The sequence below is a fragment of the Bactrocera latifrons genome, unplaced genomic scaffold, assembly GCF_001853355.1.
Source record: "Bactrocera latifrons isolate USDA-ARS-PBARC rearing strain unplaced genomic scaffold, ASM185335v1 scaffold_55, whole genome shotgun sequence".
In the NCBI taxonomy this organism is placed as follows: domain Eukaryota; kingdom Metazoa; phylum Arthropoda; class Insecta; order Diptera; family Tephritidae; genus Bactrocera; species Bactrocera latifrons.
In genome coordinates, this window is record NW_017537212.1 from 756,509 (window position 1) to 775,287 (window position 18,779).

Below are 18,779 nucleotides of genomic sequence, written 5' to 3' on the forward strand. Positions count from 1 at the left end.
TTGTAAAGCAAGTTTTATTTTGTCAATAATTGTTACTGCTTTGTACTGAAGTTGCGCCAAGTCCTTTTCATTCTAATTCTAATTTCTCGGGCTATAAATTGCTTTTTTATTGCCGCTGTCGATTTTCGCGCATTTAAGGTTTGATTAATTTTATTTATTTTTCGCTTTGACGCACCTGCAGGCACCCCCCCCAAACATATTGGTTGCGTATACGCACTGGTGTACATTTGTCCTCTTCAGACTTTTTAGTGCATTYGATCTTGATCTTCTGTTCTGGTCCTAGTTTGACGTTTTAGAATTTTTAGTTTAATTAACTGCCGTGTTTGAAAATTATTTTAACATGAACTCACATCTGGAACGTATTGGATTGATCAGGTTTGGTCTGATTAGCGATGGTTGATTCTGGTGACAGTGTTGTTTATTTAGACTAAGCAAATTTAGAAATTTGTTCGTCAATTTAGTCAAGCCTTAGCAATAGACTAGTTATGTATGTGTAGATATGGCAGCAACTCCTTTTCTTACATAGAAATTTCAATCATCCAACAAGGGAAAGAATTTATCGCATCTTAGAGCTTATATCCATCGTACTTGTCTCTTTCGTAATCAGCTTATGTTTACAATTTATTCAAGAAGCTGCGATTCCTCTTTTGTCTTCATTTCTTACAATTGCTTGGCGCCATACATATTTGAAATAAGTAAATTAATAAAAATCAACAACATATGTATGTATGTATATCGACGTCAACTATTCACGCACACGCTCTCCACACTGTTGACAKTTATTTGCACGCAATCAACATTCAGCCTTAACAGCTGTGTAGAAATGGCGGAGCATTCTCAGGACATTTACTGTAAGTCAAACGCATTAGAAGTAAGCTTTATTTAAAAGCGTATAAAATGTAATTTTTCTTTGTCAGTTAAAAACGATTGAGAGATGAGTGTAATAATAAAGAATATAAGACTCCAAAATTTTGCTATAATTATGTCGCTGGTGTATCAYGAACAGAGTTATCATAAGTAAAGTTGATTGGTTGGTTTCTTCGAATGATCAAATTTTTTGAATCCGATAGGAAAAAGAGCTACACCAGCTCAAGGGGACAATCTGAAGATTTCCATGTAAATCATAGAAATGTTAGGAAAGCGATTTCATATCCATTAACAGTTGCAGGTAGAGCAGCTTTTTTCCATACACTATGCAAAAAAGAGTATATGCTAGTGGTTGATGTACTGTTTTTTATTTTTATTTTTATTTTTGTTGCAATGAATTATGTCGCTTTCTTGTGTGCGTGCATTATACATGGACTTGACGCAAATTGTGTCCTTGTGTCTATTTTTACTTGTACGTTAAAATCAACAAATTTTACATATTTAAATTAAAATGGGATGCATGTAGGTTTCCAATAAAGCCACGATAACATACCCATACAGAAAAGCATTCATACGAAGAATAACAACAGCAGTTTTACTCATCAACCCAATCAGCTATGAAAAGCTTTGAAGTGTGCCACGTTAGCACCAAACGGTTTTCAAATCGGATCAAAACTATTCGAGCCCTGAAATATCAACAGTGTGGACGCCCATTTATAATGCCAACTTTTCATTCAAAATATCGTTCAATCTGGGAGATATATTATAGAAATTTTGAAGGTATTGCATCTGATCAATAATTCTCTTAGCCCTATATACTCGTACCTAAGAGAAAGATTTTCGAACTTTCTTCTTAAAATATTGGGAGAGAGCGTGTTTTTCTAATAGCGGTGCATTTGTATGACTAAAATGAATAAAATAATCTGAAATCTTGTACTAGATCCCATATAACTAATACACCTTATGTTTCTTTACTGGTGTAGAGAACGCTTACGGATATAACGGAATTAAACCTAGCGCACCAGCYATTTCTTCTTTTCTCTATTTGGTGCCAATTCGAAATACCAAGTGCAGCCAGATCCTTCCGCACCGGATCGCTCCAACCCAATGAAGGKTCCTCTACTTCCAACGGTCGGTACTGAGTCTAAAACCTTCAGGGTTGGTGTGTGTCGATTTTCCTTTCATGGGTCCTTTTCAAGATTTGACGGTGGGCTTCAGTCTTTCACACACTATGCTCACTAATACCTTACATGCGATATTACGGAGGTAAATACCTCGGGTATTTGGTGCAGATTGTGGAGTCCCTCTGTTGTCCAGCTTGTGAAGCTCTTCATGCTCATACATTTAATTTTTTTCTTACTTTTTTCTTTTAATACCAAGTGAATATATGTATTTTATATATATGAAATTCGGAGAAATCTAAAATGGTATGACTAATAGTATCGAYGTTTCCATATGGACTGGAATGTAACAGCAAAATTAAAGCAAATTAACAGTGTTGTGTGAAATTAATCAAATTCAAAAATTTCACTTTGAAAGTGAGTGCCAAATTGCCTAAATAATGTTGACATTAACAATTATTAATTTATTCCTATTTTTACATAATTTATGTAAAGTTTATTTGTACGTTGTTTATTGGCTAGGTGAACCGATCAAGCGGAAGTGTTGATTGCGGGCAAATACAGACCCGAGTGTGTCACATACCTATATTTTGGTTTTGTGTGTGTGGATAGTTGCTTACCAGAATCGTGAAAATTTGAAATTGAACTATTTTATAGACGAAATCGATTCTCTTGGTATTAAAATCGGAATTTTCCCGAAGTAACCCAACTTACTGATAGATATTTTGAATGAATTTTCTTTGTCCACTTTGCGCTTGCGTTGCTATAYTAAATCTTTCATGCACCATAATTCGAATTTATTTGTTACCTTTTCGTAGTTCGMATATTATATGAGTTCACAGAATACAAGTTTATTTATATTTCAAACTGGACAAGTCAATGCCAATCAAGTCACTCCAAACTTTGGGCTTACCCTCTATACACTTACTTCTAAATTGTTCTAATTTCAATTTAAGGTGTTAATTTACGAAAAGCTTTTAGAAATCAATTACCATAATATTTATTAATTAACGATTAAAGGAGTAGTAACAAAACGGTGCTTTTTGTGTGTACCATATGGTTGATTTTTATTTGTTTACCACAGCTATTAGTTTTATGTGGCATGAATATTTTCACAATTCTCCTTTCAAGATTTTAATAGATTTTAATTGAATTGTGTGCGCAATACTTTTGTCAGAAATTACTCAAAATTTCGTCATATAATGGACTGTATTACTGGCTCTAACGTATATAATAATCAATTTACTTGAACTTAGTGTCAGAGAGATTCACSGAATCCAAAATAATTGATGGATGCGAGGTGTGTTCAAAAAGTATCGCGAATTTTGAATTTTCGCGGGTTACGTAAATTCGAATTTCGAATTTTTGTGGCGTTATGTTGGTACTCATGTCTCTCACTTATGCCGACAAGCTCGGCCATTTTGAATGTTCATTTAATTGTTGACAGGGGCTTTGCTTGCACGTGTTTTGGATCATCTTCGATTTTTACCTATTCAAAAAAATGGATCGGAGAACTTGAGAACCTAAGAATGTTGACTGTGGCATACGGAGAAGCTACCTTGGACCGAAGCAACGTTTATCGGTGGTACAAAATGTTCTCAGAAGGAAGAGAAGATGTGACAAAAATARACTTTTGCACCACGATAACGCCCCTGCTCACACATCGTTGCTTGTACGCGACTTTTTGGCCAAAAACAACACACTAATGATGCCGCAGTCACCGTATTCCCCAGATCTGGCCCCCTGTGACTTTTTCTTGTTCCCTAAACTGAAGAGGCCCATGAAAGGACGACGTTACGMYTCTCTTGACGAGATAAAGACGGCATCGAAGGAGGAGCTGAAAAGATAAAAAAAATGATTTTTTGAAGTTCTTCGAAGATTGGAAAAACCGTTAGCGCAAGTGTATAATATCTAATGGGGATTACTTGGAGGGGACAAAATAGATATTCATGAATAAATAACTAATTTTTGAAAAAACACAAAATTCGCGATACTTTTTGAACACAGCTCGTATATATGTATACATACATACGTATGATTCTAAGCGTTTCAAATTCATTTTCCATTAATAATATTGTACTCTACATCCGTAGCCTTATTTACTTTAATGGCTGAATRAATTTTGAATATTTGTTAATTCATAATCATGCGTGCAATTTCGTCTTTTTGAGCACGTTACAATAGTAATGCTAGTAGGTCGCTTTCCTTTTATTGAACTAAAAAGTTTGGTAAATAAATTTCGACAATCGGCAATTTTTCAAGGAAGTTAAACGGACTTATTGCCTAAGATCTTAAACCATAAACTTTTCATCATAAACACTTAATTGTACGTACATGCGCACTTGAAAATCTGGCAATTGGTTTGCCAATTATTTAAACGTAACTAGAAAATAGAAAATTTATTTTTGGCTCGAAGTGAGAAGAATATATCGACYAAACTTAACATAATTTATTCTGGCAAAAACTGAGAAACGTGCTAGTCGGAATTTTCGAAAAGAACACATCTCGAGAGAAGAGTGCAAGGTTGTGCCCCAAAATACTAGTTGGTATGCATGTTCTTTACATATGTACATATGTATGTACTCTAAGTATATGTTGTTGCCAATTTTGCGATTGTCTTTAGGACAACGCATTGCCATTTTGTTACCGAACTTCACTCTTTCCAAAGAAGGAATTTTATTAAGTTTATCGGTTTCCTTTTTTAAGGAATACTCGAATCAGTTAACGGCTAACAAATAACTTATTTGAGTGGGATAGCATATCCTTTGTGTTTTAAAGAAGTATCCACATTCTCTGTTCTCTTCAATACCTTTGTAAGTAAAACATTGGAGGACTTACATATCATTCGAAAACCATTAGCGTTTTATTTCTTCTTACCTACTTGATTTGCTTGCGGAAATTTATAAATTCTCTGCTTCTACAGAGAAATTGCAATAAAGGGGCTGGTTGCTGCACTTATAAACGTTTTGTATACATTTGATTTATACAATATATTTAAATGTGCGGTTGTAAAATTGCGCCTGAATAAGTATACGTAGCTACATATGTATATATGTAGAAAATTGACACAGGTCCAAAGAGCTGCACTCCGCGGATATTTAAATTTAGCTGTTGGCAGATTTGCTTTTTTATCGCCACTAGGTAATTCATTTCTGAAGGTCGTTGTCTTTTGTTAGCTCGAATCTGGAAACACTCATTGCGTCTTGGAGTGTTTTTATTGCTTATAATTTATTGCTATATAAATTACTAATTATATATTATTGCTTATAAATTACTGTTTATAGGAAATGAAGCGTGTCGCATTTTATATCATTTAAAAATGGAGCAATACACAAATTTATTTCAGTGAATTTTGATGGAAAGTACCTAAAAGTTACCAAAATAGCACAGTTAGTGCTCATTGAGCCCAAAATACAACAGGGCTGCACTCCTACCTAACTACCTTACCAAAAGTTTGAAGAACGATGTTTTGGAAAGAATACTTTAACTGTAATAACGTAAATGTCTACATACATATGTATGCGTATATATGMGAACCTTTATGTCTTATTACATTTCTTTGAATTGCATTGTCTGTRTATTTTTACCACCCTAATGTTTATATCGTAAATATATGCATATATGTATATATGTACATACATATGTATACGCTTTGTATAACATTGGACCATTTTCTGCACAATTAATGCTGAGAAAATATATGTATGTAGTTCAGTGAACGAAATTACACTGATAATAATAGATAATTCCTCTATTTACCATATTTTTATACTCCAGCAACATGCTGCTATAGACTCTGGTAGTTTTGTTCACCTAACCTAATCGTTGTTTGTATATCCTAGAACTAATTGAGTATATATCGAATTATGTGTGTATAAGTATAAATGGTTAGGTAGATAAAAAGAATCCGTACATATCTTCCAGGATAGAGTCATGTGTAGAAGTTCACGCAAGAGAGGAAAGTTCTCTGATCGCCATTCACTTGGGAGTGGCCAAAAACGATTCTTTTACATATGTCTCAAGCAGCTAGAATATCCGTTTGAAGGCGAGCTAAAGTGAGAGGGCAAAGTATCCAGTGCATAGGGTTGAGCGGTGGGTTCGGGACCCGCCGCACCTTTTATAAGTGCTTGGAGCGCGCTTATGAGAGCTGTTCCCGCCACGATGTCAAAATCGTGCTTGGGGACTTTAACGCCAGGATGGGCAAAGAAGGTATCTTTGGCACTAGAGTCGGTAAATTCAGCCTCCACGAGGAAACATCTCCAAATGGGTTGAGGCTGATCAACTGCGCCGGGGTCCGAAATATCGTTATCTGTGGTACTAGATTCCAGCATAAGAAGATACATCAAGCTACCTATCTGTCTCCGGATTGAAAAACCACCAACCAGATCGATCATGTTGTGATAGATGAAAGACACGTCTCCAGTGTTTTAGATGTGCGTGCGCTCCGAGGTCCTAATATCGGCTCGGACCACTATCTTGTTGCAGCCAAGTTTCGCACCCGCCTCTGTGCAACAAAAAAGGACGCCAACAAACACAAGGAAAGTTCGACGTCGAGAAGCTGCAGTCACAACAGACAGCCGAACGATTTTCCACTCGGCTTGCACTCCTGCTCTCTGAGAACACTCGATATAAGGGAGCTGTGGGACGGCATTTCAAACTCCCTACGTACAGCTGCAACCCAAACCATTAGTTTTCGAAAAGTGTAAAAAATAGCTGGTACGATGAGGAGTGCCGTGTCGCAGCGGAGAGAAAACAGGCTGCTTACCTCTCAACGTTACGATCGACCACAACACATGCTGGATGGAATAGATACCGAGAATTGAAGAGGGAAGCGGGACGCATTTTCAGATAGAAAAAGAAAGAGGCCGAAATGCGCCAATCTTGGAAAAGACCCGTGAAAGGAGAATCGACACACACCACCTCTTCATCGATTTCAAAGCTGTTTTCGGCAGCACGAAAAGGAACTGCATTTATGCCACGATGTCTGAGTTTGGTATCCCCGYAAAATTAATACGGCTGTGTAAACTGACGTTAAGCAACGCTAAAAGCTCCATCGTTCGACTTCTTCAACCCGCTTCTGGAGAAAATAATTCGAATAAGAAGAGAATATAGAGAAGGTACCATCTTCTACTAGAGTGTGCTAGCGTATGCCGATGATATTGATATCACTGTTGACAGTCATAACTTTGAAGTCGTAGATAATTTCGTCTATCTTGGATCCACCAAAAACGTCAGCCTGAAAATCCAACGCAGGATAACTCTTGCCAACAGGTGCTACTTCGGACTGAGTAGGCAATTGAGAAGCAAAGTCCTCTCTCGACGAACAAAAACCAAACTCTATAAGTCACTTATAATTCCCGTCCTGCTATATGGTTCAGAAGCTTGGACGATAACAACAACTGATGAGTCGACGTTGCGAGTTTTCGAGAGAAAAGTTCTGCGAAAGATTTATGGTCCTTTGCACGTTGGCGAATATCGCATTCGATGGAACGATGAGCTGTATGAGATATATGACGACATTGACATAGTTCACCGAATTAAAATACAGCGGCTACGCTGGCTAGGTCATGTTGTCCGAATGGACGGAAACACTCCAGCTCTGAAAGTATTCGACGCTGTACCCGCCAGGGGAAGCAGAGGAAGACCTCCACTCCRTTGGAAGGACCAGGTGGAAATATCYAATTGGCGCCACGTAGCGAAAAGAAGAAACGACTGGTGCGCTGTTGTTAACTCGGCTACAATCGCGTAAAATCKCGTAAGCGGTGTCTAAGTCAATTAAGAAGAAGACATATCTTCCAAACCTTTAATTTGCTGTGCCTTTTCGGCATTTCTTCATACACACCCACGCCTCATATCACGGTTATTTCGAAAACTATAAAAAATGCGATAACTCACTAAATAAATGGATCACACGAATTAAATTTCACAGGCAAGATGGTAGAGAAGTGCTTTGTAAATTTTGACAATGTGTGTGCCACCTTCCACTGTTAGTTGACAACCACGCCTACTTCTCATATAATAAATTTTAAATTTCATCTGATTCTTTCACTTTACGGAATACGAATCAAACATTAAGAAGTTATTCGAGTAAAACTTTCCACAAATAGTGTCCTTAATGTATTTCAATTAACGCCCAAAAATATTTGAAATCGGAGTATAACTTTTCAAGGACACAGACACCGAATATGTGAAGCCCAKTGCATATGAATGATTTTGTTATCCATCATATCGGTCAATCTGTGAGGTCTAGTATCGAAATGCGGGGAGAATATTTTTCTGGTGACAGCCTTTGACAAAAAAGGGTACAATCGCCCGATACGCTCCACATATCTAATATAAATATTTTCGAAGTTCCGGTTGCCATCTATCGGACAATATGTAAGAAATCTTAATGAACTTCAGAAAGAACCGCTTTGAAAAAACAATGCATCCTATTGTCAAAAATGGAAGAAATTAGGGCAGCACCTCCCTTAGTTCGGTAACACCCGAAATTAGCCCTTCCTCATTTGTTGTTCTTCCATTCCTTGCTCCCGTGTATGCTCTTAAACAATTCGTACATATGTATGTAGATATGTCCATTTCTATTTCTGGCCTTATACCTTTTTTTTTCTTTATTGTACTCAGAATCAGCTGTGCACAAAGAGTAGCGATGATGATGAGTGCTTGAGAAAGAAGGGGCGTAATATTGATGTAAAATTGTTTTTGTGCTGCTGCATTTAGAGACCCTTGTATGCGTTTTTGAGAAGAAAGCACTTGTAGGATTTCCTTTGCRTTGTATGCCTAGCGACAATTCTCTTTGTTTGACAATAAAGAAAGAATTATCTGCGACTTAATAAAATACGTTTGGAAATGTCTGGAAAGGGGATATTGTTTTCAACAAAGGTGTTTTTTTATTTACGGGATCTGCAAGGCGAAACGGTAAAATGCGTAGATTTTGTTAATGCGTAAAATGTCTAGAAATGTACAGACACCTAATACCTTCCATTTTTTATRTCTTCGCTGGATATACATATGTATGTACATACATATATGTAYATAAACATTATGCTGTTTTGTTGTTGTTACAGAATTAATATTTTTTTTATAATTGGCTATATGAACTAGATAGGTTCTGCAAGATTCTTAATCTCATTTCTATTTGTCAAGTGTGTTTTAAGCTGACTCTGAACAGCTAATGGATTTTATGATAAAATTTGCTATTGCTAGTAGAGAAATTTTATTAGAAAAAACTGTTGATTTAAAAAATTGCAAAAATTAACCGAGTTTAAGCGTTTTTTTAATGTTAACTATTCGGAACCAATTTTATCTTGGTTCACAAGAAGTCTTGATTAAGTTAACAGAGCTTAAGGGGCAGAAGGTTGCTAACCAGGCATTAAGAAAACGACTCTAACGAAAATATTGAGCAGTAGCTGGTACCTCGGGCTGATCTTGCTGCGGAAAATAAAATGCAAAAATAGTTGGGTATTTATTTCGCTCTCTCTACTATTAKTGGGTTTCCTATGAGTATACATATATCAGCATATTTATATATGTACATACATATTTTTTTATGGTATTCATTTTGCCGCTAAACCCGTGTCAACATCGGTGCCGTTGTTTTGCAGTGCAGCTATTGCATAGGTTACTTAGTCGATCGTGTACATTAAGCGTGAATGTAATAAATTATGACAAAGAACGACAATCCTGCCACGCGCTACCCACGAGTGTAAAAAATCATCATTTCTTGTGGGTACTAAAGTGCAGAGAACGTTGTGGATAAGTGCTTACAGTGTGTATGAAAAAGTTAAACTATTTCGGTTGCAGAAGTAATTAATGTATTGTCGTCAATACTTTAGCGTTTAACAATCCAATTGGGTTTCTTGTTAGCTTTGTAATACAATTTGAAATATATAAAAATCACCTTATGATAAAACATTTGGATCATAAGTATGTATATGCCATTTCAGACATATACATAAACATACATTTGCATATGGTATATGGTATTCAAATATTGTAACCAAAAGTTAACAAAGTGAATTTTAAGCACCAAAGTGCAGCTAGTGGAGGAGACGCGGTTTAGTGTGAATCTTAAAGAGTATGCTACTAAGTAGTGATGATCGTGCCAGGGATATGCATACATACATACATATGTATGTACAGCGTCATAATATGCAGATTTGGTTCTCTCTCCATCCATGTGCATGCGTATATTTCTTTGTGCCTTTCTTTGTGGTTTCTCTGATATTGGAAAAGTAGAAATTTTCATTTTTGTTTGTGGTTCTGTTTGGAGCGTTATATAATGCTAGACGACGCTTTAAGTGCCTGCCGCATTAAGTGACAGACATTCCATAATTTGTTTAAGTATATGTAGGTATGTATGTACATATACATATATGCAAATAATATATTTTTCAATTATTGTGTTTTCAGAAAGGTGGATAAATACGCTTAAAAGTAGAACGCTGACTATGCACTTCATAATTAAACCTAGTTAGAAGTAGTGGAGCCAATTATATCATCATATGATTCCAACCCAGGATTACAAACTCTTGCCAGTGAAATATATTTTGCTTAAAAAATATTTTAATTCTCACCAGCAGGATAGCGAAAAAGTTTTTAATCTAATATTCTTGAACTTTGCGGTTGAATTTTTATAAAATTTTTGTTGTGACTCTGTTTTAGAGTTACTGGTTACTTATTATTATCATAGCAAATAAATACTCTCATTATCAATCAATTAGGTGACTGAAAATTCACTGGTTAATATCTGCTTCAGCATTAGTGAGTCTTTCGCCATATACACATTTTTCGACATTTTTCCAATTTATTTTCATTCAATGTTTATTATTCCACACACAATTCTTTTAACCATTTTCTACGTTGTGGTATACTTTTCTTTATTTAAAGTGMCACTATATATGTATATTTAAGATTAAAACTTAATTGTCTAAATCTTCAAACATTGAAATTCTACATAAACTCCTTTTCCAAACTGTTGCATACTATATCTATGTATGTACAATGTATTTATGTATATGTAAACAGCTTTAGTTTGAAGCAAACTCTGCTTTTATGATCGCTTTTATTTGTATGTTTGTATGTATGACTAACAGTGGTTGTTATTATACTCGGCTTTGCCATGGTCACGTTGTGTTCACGTTTTTCATGAGTGCACCGTGTGCTGGAGATTGACGCTGCTGCTTATACTCTCCGTCTATCTCGAGCAAAAGTGTTAAATCATGTAACGGGTTCTTAGTAATGTGCTATGAGCATGTAAAAATCACTCTTTCTTATCTGCATATCCTGTTCGAACTGAATTGCACCAGCGTATAGCAGATGCGCTTTTACAAACGCCAATAGGGGTACACTCTGAGAAAATGTAATAAAATTTTATATACAATATATGCTAAATCGACGTGAGTGTGTAATTATAAAGATTTTGCTTGTGGATTTGAACAAACATTTTCGTTTAAAAGGAGGCTTCAAAAGGCCTAGGGGGTACTATAGTTTAAAGGCACGAGTTTCAGATATTTTTTGAAGAGTCTTCGAAAGAGGAAGTTAGTATTTTTAAAATCCATTTTTTTATTGGTTATTTATTGACATTACCAGAATGCAGGAAACAATMAACGAATTACAATAGTTAATTTCAGGTTAATCGGTTCAGTAGAACCTGAGGAAACGTGGGTATCGTTTTGAAAAAGATAGTTTCGACACTCGCATTAATTTAGTTTAGAAAATTATGTTTATACTCCCGATGGGAGGACCATTTGAGTGCTGCTACGTATTTAATTAATTTAATCGATTTATTTTTATTATACCCTGAACAGGGTATTTTAAGATTGTCACGAAGTTTGTAATACCCAGAAAGAAGGGTCGGAGACCCTATAAAGTATATATATATAAATGATCAGTATGTCGAGCTGAGTCGATTTAGCCATGTCCGTCTGTTAGTCTGTCTGTCTGTATATATTTTGCAAACGTCATTTTCTCTTCAAGAAGCTGCACACTTGTCGGAACGGCCGATATCGGACCACTATAACATATAGCTGCCAAGTCAAGTTCTTGTATGGAMAATTTTTACATTTGACAAGATATAGTCACGAAATTTGGTATAGATTATTTTCTAAGACAACAATACAATCTCCGAAGAAATTGTTAAAATCGGTTAACTATAGCATATAGCTGCCATACAAACTGAATGATCGGAATCAAATGCTTGCATGGGAACCTTCCCAATTCGACGATATATCTTCACGAAACTTGGTATGAGTTATTATTTATAGAAATGATGTAATATCAGACGAAATTGTTCGGATCGGATTACTATAGCTTATACCTGCCATACAAACCGAACGATAGGAATCGAAGGCTTGCATGGAAAACTTTCGCATTTGACGTGGTATCTTCACGAAATTTGGCAGGGATTATTGCTTAAGGTAACAATATAATCACCAAAAAAATTGTTCAGAACGAAATACTATAGCATATAGCTTCCATACAAATTGAACTCATAGTTACTAAMAAAAATGCACCTGTGAAGGGTATTAGCTTCGGTGCAACCGAAGTTAACGTTTTTTCTTGTTTTTTTGCTGACATTAGTTCTCGTATTTCTGGCGATTCGATTAAATAATGGAATATTCCATATTTATTATTGTTTATTGCAATAAAAGTTAATGAACTACATTTTTGTTTGTTTTTGTGATCATTCAGTTTCTTTCCTCAATTATTTGCTTCGATTTTATTCAATTTTCCATAGCGATCCATTTGCAATGACACAAAAGAGTAAAAGTACAATATATACATATGAATGTATGTATGTTCTATATACTTACATATAAAGAACTTTTCATGTACCCATTATATTTTTGGATCTCTAAATTATAGAAATGGTCCCTGATTCGAGTTTCTGGTATTTTATAGAATTTTTGGCCAAAAAACTTCATTCAAATTTAGTCCAACCTCCCTCATACTTGCATATATTATTGCCTCTTTAGGGAAAGGAAATATGGYGACAGCTCTGCAAAAATCTGAAGCATTGTTTCTTGTCCAACAATGAGCTTTATAATTGAGAATATTTTACTTGTTGCTATGTCAATGAATATTGAATGATAAAATATTGAAAATAAATACTCATCTGTACATACATATATCAATACAAACAATAGTTGCGGCACTCAATATCATAGCAATGATGGTGCCAGTGAATCTAAAGTACTTATCGAGGCTGTCGTCAATGGCACCAAATAACATGCTGCAGAACAGAATATACCACACATGCATACGTGTACTTACATATGTTGGTTTGAATTCACCGACTTTTTTGTATCATGATACATACATACATATATATGTATAGGTATTATTTGTTTGGGCACATATTCTTACATTGTAATCGAATGGATTATGGAGGAAATATACGCTGATTTAAAAGTAGAGCTTATTCGCGTTATGTTCCCTGTGCGAATAAATAGCAACGCAACTGAATCGAAAGGTTTTATGTAGTGAATGGTGTTAATTRTATTAAAATTATCGCGTAAAGTTAGGAAAAGGTAACATACTTGTTGAGATAAAAAGATATTAAGGTGTTGAGGTTTCAAAAGCTTAGAACTCTATAATTAGTTTCCCATACAAACCAATACATTTTCCTACGATTGAATTCTATTGTTCAAAATTTCATAAAAAAAGGATATGTAGAAATCAAATCGYTTACATACATATGTACATACTTGTGATGTATTTTTGAACAGAAATCCTCACTTTCCATCATACACATAATTCATAATATTATTAAATTACAATATCATCTGAAATAATGTTCTTCCCTATTGTACAATCATTACAAAGATAAATCAGAGTCTGGATGTTAGATAATTAAGTTGCAAGCCTTTGCTGAAAGAAAAAGTAGCCCGTTGAACTTGATTTCAAATCATCATTGACCACTATCGTGGCAGCAATACATTTGTAAGTGAGATTATACGAGTGGAATGAGTTTGTTTTCATTGTAGTTCATTCYATTATCAAACGCTGATTTATTTATAAAAAAAGGAGTTTTGAGCGGAATAAATTGGAAAAAAGTAAATCAGCTTAAAGCTGCTGCAGTTCAATGTGCATCACAACACGATTTGATTCAGAGTCGTAGATACTCGTAAATGTCTAGGTATACATTTCCATTTACGCGTTTTTGTTAAAACCGTTTTAATTATTTATCAGTTATTTGTCCTCTATGTTAACTATACTGCTTTTTGGTTTGTATTTTCGCATTAAATGTTTTCGTGCATACATATCAACTTAGGCATGTGCARTTATGTGTGTACATATAAATGTATAATGTTTAAAAAAAAAAATTTCACGTTTTTGCTTACTTTTTAAAACGTGCGTGGCATAAACTGCAATCCTAATTAAAATGTATTTATTGTGCCTAATGCTTTGCGTTCAATATTTAGTRTAAACTTGTCAGAACAGAAAATCGACCCCGAAGAATTGTATATTAAAGCTCAAAGTATATACATATGTGCAAGTATTCATTTTATATAATGAAAATTATAACACTCGGTCTTTGATTACAGTCCCGTTGCAAATATCGAGAATTCTTTTCTATAAGAGTTCCGCTATATTGACTATTTTGAATACTTCGCCAAATGCAGTTTTATAATATGTAATTTTTTTCATTCCAAGATCCATCGATTTCTAAGAAAATGTCTATCGAAATAGAAATATACTTTGAGCTGAAAAATTAAAAATAATTGAAAGAAATTATACCAAAATGCCTAATTAATATAACCAAATATCTTTTTATCTACTAAATTTAAATACTACATACATATGTAAATGCACATATGTATGTACATGAACCACTTTCAAAAATTAATTGATATATTATACAAACAAAGACAAGTTCGGAATATTCATAATATTCTATTATGCATATTCAACGGAATCAAATAAAGTGAGTAGCACGTGAATTTTGAATGAACGTGTTTGCGAGCAACAAAAACATGACTTGATAACTTGTTTGACGTAAATGAAAAATATAGAAAACTTTTTCATGGCGCCAAAAACTCAAATGGGCTGGTGTCAGAGAAATAAAATAAAACAGTTTTTAGAAATGAATGTTGATAATATCACTTTATAAAAGTGTGTATGTTCATAACCGTGTCTGACTATAGTAAATTGTTTGGATGAAGCGAAGTGTACAAAGTAGCATTAGTGAATAAAAACTGGTCACGTGTTAGATATTTCTAAGAATTAAATTTTATATTTGTTGAATAATATTAATGTTAATATACATATTTTGCACACATGATATAACTTAATTCACTCTACTTTGTACATCAATAATAATTTTGTTTTACCTTAATTCGTTGTGGAGATTTGTGTCCGAATCGATATGAAATCACTTGTCAAGTGCACCCAAAATTTTATTTCTTCATTTGTTTCAAATGATTTAACTAACACTAACAAAGCCAAGACCTGCACAGAACTTCTTAAAGCAAATACTATCGTTTGAGTTTGTTTCAATCCCTCGAAASTATCTCTCAATTTTTTCCATAGTGTAATCAAATCTGTTCCACTACATATTTTTGCTTTTCTAATAGTATGGGACGTGTAGTAAAAATTTATTATAATTATATTCAAAGCTTGCACGAGGCGACTGACAACTATGAGCCTCAGTTTTAATCTGCTAAGACTGTTGTAGAATTGAATACTAGTGTTAAATTTACATTACATTACGTCTATACTGGTGGATTAATGTCTGAATATTAAAAAAGAAAATCTTTTGAATATAATAAACAACAAATATTAATATGTTAATAAATTGTGTAAAATAATAAACTTTGACATTCCTTCTATTCTTATGGAAATTCACTCATGTTAGTCTCTTTAATCTAGTCAATTTCTGTTTAGATTTAATCTCAAACAAAAGGGATTTTTAAGTGTCGGTCGTCCCTCAGGAGTCCATAAAAACGTTTCTCATATCAACCAGTTCGTAGTTCACGATGATCATTCATTCGTCGCGTAAAAGTCAAGTGGCACACCACTAATGGAGAGGGAAGCTCTGCCAAACATCTAGCTAAGGTGTAGGTGCCAATTAAATGTAACTAAAATAATAAGAAATGAGAATAATTGACGATTCTATCTATGCTATATGTACACATATGTATGTATGTTGTTTTTTTATATGACTACCGATTCTGAAAATAAACTAGACAGTAGAACGGAACTTTTAATGAAAGCAGATATGCACATCCATTTGGTAAATTTGTGTGCAAGCACTGAGCCATCGAACGGTTTTATTTGTTCATACTTTGCTCTTCAATTGTTTTAATTATTGCCTAACTTGTTCGTAATTAATTGATATGTGAGTGCAAGCACCCCAACCGTTTCAAAAAGAATACAACAAATTTATTATGCTTATTTTTGCCTCAAGGCTGGTGGAAGTAAATTGTTTAAATATAGTTGCGTTGCATTCTAATTCATTTGTTATTTATAAGTTTATTTAATTCTTATGTACTATTATGTGTATATGTATGTACATATGTATTTAGCTGAGCAATTGACTGCAATTTTCTTCGCTTGCTGCAATAAATTAGCGTCCAATGKCCCACCTAAAGGCTTGCGTACATACAAACGTGCGGGTATGTGTATTAATGTACGAGTGTTTTTAGAATATGGAGCGATTATCCTTGGTATTGAGTGTGAGGCAGAATTGATCTAGTTTTAAAAAGTCACATTATAGGAAAGGAAAAATTAGAGGTTTCTCTATGACTTTAAAGCTATCGGTTACATAGTAATATAACATTTTATTGTTTAATGAAGTCTTCTTGGGAATAWTATTTTCACTCATAATTATATACGGCTGGCATATAAAAATATATAGCAATTTTTGACACTTTACCAATTTTAATTATAATAAACACACTTTGCCAGCTAGTTTTTTCTTCATTTAGTGTGTGATTTTTATTGTTACTATAAATAATACTTATAAATTCAGTGTAGTATGTGCTGAAAACAATATTTACTATAGGACACTTGAGGGCATATTATCAAGGTTCATTAACCCTTTAGTAATAAGTTCCTAMTGACTATACTTATTTTAGTTCAAATATTCAAATAAAAAAAGAGGCTGTTTAGAAACTCAAACCGTCTGACCACGTTTTAGAAAAATTTGAAATTTTGCAATAATAGATATAAATTCTAAGATAAAGCAACACTAATGATGGCTTTTTAGGGCAATAATGGGTTAAACGATTAGCATGGAGCGTCACTGGACTAACAAAACGCCCCTGCAATACGCTTAAATGTGGCGTAGCATATGTGAATGTGTATACATTGTATATAAAAGTGACGTTGCAATGTCAACGACAGCCGAATCAGACGTGGCTGGTCTGGTAACATTGCAATAGTGTTCGTGACCTAAGAATTTTTAATTTTTGTTAATGYAGGCGGCATGATTATCTGTGCGTTTGTAAAATTTCACAAAAGTGCTTACTTACATGCATATCACTATTTAACATTATTAGATTCAGCCGCTTCACGTCGGTGCTTCACCGGTTCCGACTATTAATATAATAATCATGATGGCTATGGCACTGGTTTACTTAGGCCTTTATTACACCATTCAACATTCGAGAACCAGGATCTCTTTTGATTTTTCTGAGGCCGCTGTTCACAACATACTGTTTCGTTGGTGCTGCTACTATTGAGCCATGAAAATAATTTAATTTCTGTTTAATTGCTTTTGTTGCTATCATTAGTTATAGATGATAGTGCAATAAGTAGTTGTATTTGTTTATTTCTATTTAACTACTTTTTAATTGGGATTGTTAGAGTTAATATTGCGTCCGCAATTCTCTTTTTTAGTTCTTTATACCGACATGTACCTAGATTACGTATGTTTGTATGCATATACTTGTATTGTTAAATACGGACTTCTCTCGTTTCTCTAGAAATCTGCTTTCTAGAAATATTTACTAAAATATTACACAGCTATATTTACTAAAATATTACACAGCTATATTTTAGTAAATATTTCATAATATTTTATTCACTCAAATAAATAAACTGATTTTCATGATGTGGGATGTGGCGCTGATAATAAGAATTTAAACTTTGCTTGGAATTGCTTCAGTATTTTTACCGGATCTCGAAAATAYATCATCTCTTTTCGTATAAGAAAATGTGTTGGTCAAGCTTTGTATTCCTAAAGTTTTGTCAAAGTAGTTTTGATTTTTTTTTATAATATGTTTGTATGTATGGTCAGGGAAGTACCGTAATTAGAGATTTACCTGCATATGTGTATACGATAGACATATATATTTACCAATGACCTCATTACAAATATTAAAATTGAAGAACCAATCCATGTGTACAAAATAATTTATTAAAGCGTGGTCGATTATTTTTTCTGTCAAATCGCATATGCGGAAAATGATCTACAGATCATTCTTAATAACTTTCAGCAATCTCAACTTTAGGAAATTTCGAAACCAGTTTTAGATCCATAGTCTCTTAGGCAAAGCATGAATACTGTTAATACAATTATTTGCAGATAGGCAGGTACAAGCGAAATCGCTTCCGTTGAAAATTTCACACTCTTAGTGATTTGTTTACGAAACTAATTGACAAGTCCATTTAATTCGTCTCTTTTATAAACCAACAAAAATTGTATACCGCTGAATGTGGATAAATCTGTAAACACTTCGTTTATGTTTCACAACTTACCATTTTTTACTTTATAAAAATTGGACGATTGTATGTTTTAGGCAAAAGTATAACGAACTTAGAATATGGTACAAGACTAAGTAGTAC

The 18,779-nt window shown here is 34.0% G+C and overlaps 3 protein-coding genes across 6 annotated transcripts in view; 2 read left to right on the forward strand and 1 right to left on the reverse strand.

Annotated features, from left to right (window-relative positions):
- The window catches only part of LOC108974322, a 22,365-nt gene extending 6,908 nt beyond the window's left edge, over positions 1-15,457 (reverse strand). Inside the window, exons 1-2 of one of the 2 annotated variants that reach the window (XM_018942065.1) lie at positions 351-875; positions 176-279 (exon numbers count right to left, since the gene is read on the reverse strand). The gene's annotated coding sequence lies outside the window, so the exon portion shown is untranslated. Of the gene's footprint in view, positions 1-175; positions 280-350; positions 876-15,322 lie in introns of those variants that run through there. The other variant, XM_018942066.1, reaches the window with a different exon arrangement.
- LOC108974314 (organic cation transporter protein) overlaps positions 1-18,779 on the forward strand; it is a 30,305-nt gene that overhangs the window by 371 nt on the left and 11,155 nt on the right. The window contains exon 1 of one of the 3 annotated variants that reach the window (XM_018942053.1): positions 9,618-9,760. The exons of 1 other annotated variant lie outside the window; for it this stretch is intronic. The gene's annotated coding sequence lies outside the window, so the exon portion shown is untranslated. Of the gene's footprint in view, positions 1-9,617; positions 9,761-18,779 lie in introns of those variants that run through there. One more of the 3 variants, XM_018942052.1, reaches the window with a different exon arrangement.
- The window catches only part of LOC108974316 (organic cation transporter protein), a 51,689-nt gene that overhangs the window by 351 nt on the left and 32,559 nt on the right, over positions 1-18,779 (forward strand). The gene's annotated exons all lie outside the window — the stretch shown is intronic.